General features: G+C 45.4%; 1 protein-coding gene across 1 annotated transcript in view; it reads right to left on the bottom strand.

Annotated features, from left to right (window-relative positions):
* cbfa2t2 (CBFA2/RUNX1 partner transcriptional co-repressor 2) overlaps positions 1-1265 on the bottom strand; it is a 36630-nt gene that overhangs the window by 34399 nt on the left and 966 nt on the right. The window lies entirely within an intron of this gene.

Below are 1265 nucleotides of genomic sequence, written 5' to 3'. Positions count from 1 at the left end.
GACCAGAGGGAGTGAGATGGATACTGGGCTAGCAGCCTGATACACACACAAACACACACCCAAGCACACACATATTACAAAAACACAGCATGAATGACACATAAGCACCACACAGAAATAAGCATTTGCAGCATGCCAAATAACACGCAACTCAATGCATTTGCATATATTACCTGAAATGACACATGCATTCAAAGAGCAGATGCACACACACACACACACATGCATACAAACAGCCAACAAAGACAAGAAACTGTGCAGGGATGACTCAGAGGAGATCTGCAGGCACCTCTCTCTACCTCCAGCACAGGCACATTCTCCCACATGCAACAAACACAAAGGGCCCACGTCTGGCAACGCCAACAGCCCACTCAAGCCAAAACCAATTAGGTCTCTAATGCAAACCTGCAGGGCCCCTTTGTCGTTTCTTTCCCCTTTTAATGTCAGAGGATTGGAATCTGACTCTATAACCCACCCCAAAGAAAAGAAGGCAAAATTATCATGGGCTTCCAAATCATCAACGTTTTTTTAAGTCGAGCTAATTGAAACAACATTGAATGGAAATGATTGACTAGTGTGAGCAATGTTAGCATTCATTCCCTTTAACACAATGTCTTGCAGTGTACACACATGTAAATGTAATGTAAATGGACTGATCTTATAAAGCGTTTTCTAATCTCAACGACTACTCAAAGCGCTTTTACATAAATGTGGCCGAGGCTGCCGTACACAGTGCCACCTGCTCATCAGATAAACTCTCACACACATTTACACTCCAATGGCGCAGCACTGGGAGCAACTCTGGGTTTTGTGTCTTGAAGGACACGTTGACACTGGACCGCAGGGCCTGGGATCAAACCGCCAACCTTCCAGTTGGCCGGCGACCCCTCCACCACTGAGTCAAAGCTGACTGACAAGCAGAGTGGATGTGTCAGTACATCTCCTACTGCTTTATCATAACCGATAAAACAGAAGAACACACATTTTTGAGCTTTTGTGGATTATAGTTTCCAAAACAGAATAAAAATGTCAAACTCAGAATCATGTTTATAGTTTAAGATTACAGTACACACTCTGCTGCTCCCTTGTGGCAACTGTAGCCCCATCATTATCATCATCACCACAACATTACCATCAGTATTACAGTCACGTCTTTGTCATGCGACTATTTGTTTCTCGGTGGGGGGAAAGGGGACCAATTGGAGTCTTGAGGGGAGCCACAGTGACCCATGGGGGCCTGCAGTCGTGCCCTCGGGCCCTGCTCA

The sequence above is a fragment of the Etheostoma spectabile genome, chromosome 4, assembly GCF_008692095.1.
Source record: "Etheostoma spectabile isolate EspeVRDwgs_2016 chromosome 4, UIUC_Espe_1.0, whole genome shotgun sequence".
In the NCBI taxonomy this organism is placed as follows: Eukaryota; Metazoa; Chordata; class Actinopteri; order Perciformes; family Percidae; genus Etheostoma; species Etheostoma spectabile.
This window is presented reverse-complemented; position numbering and strand designations above follow the sequence as displayed.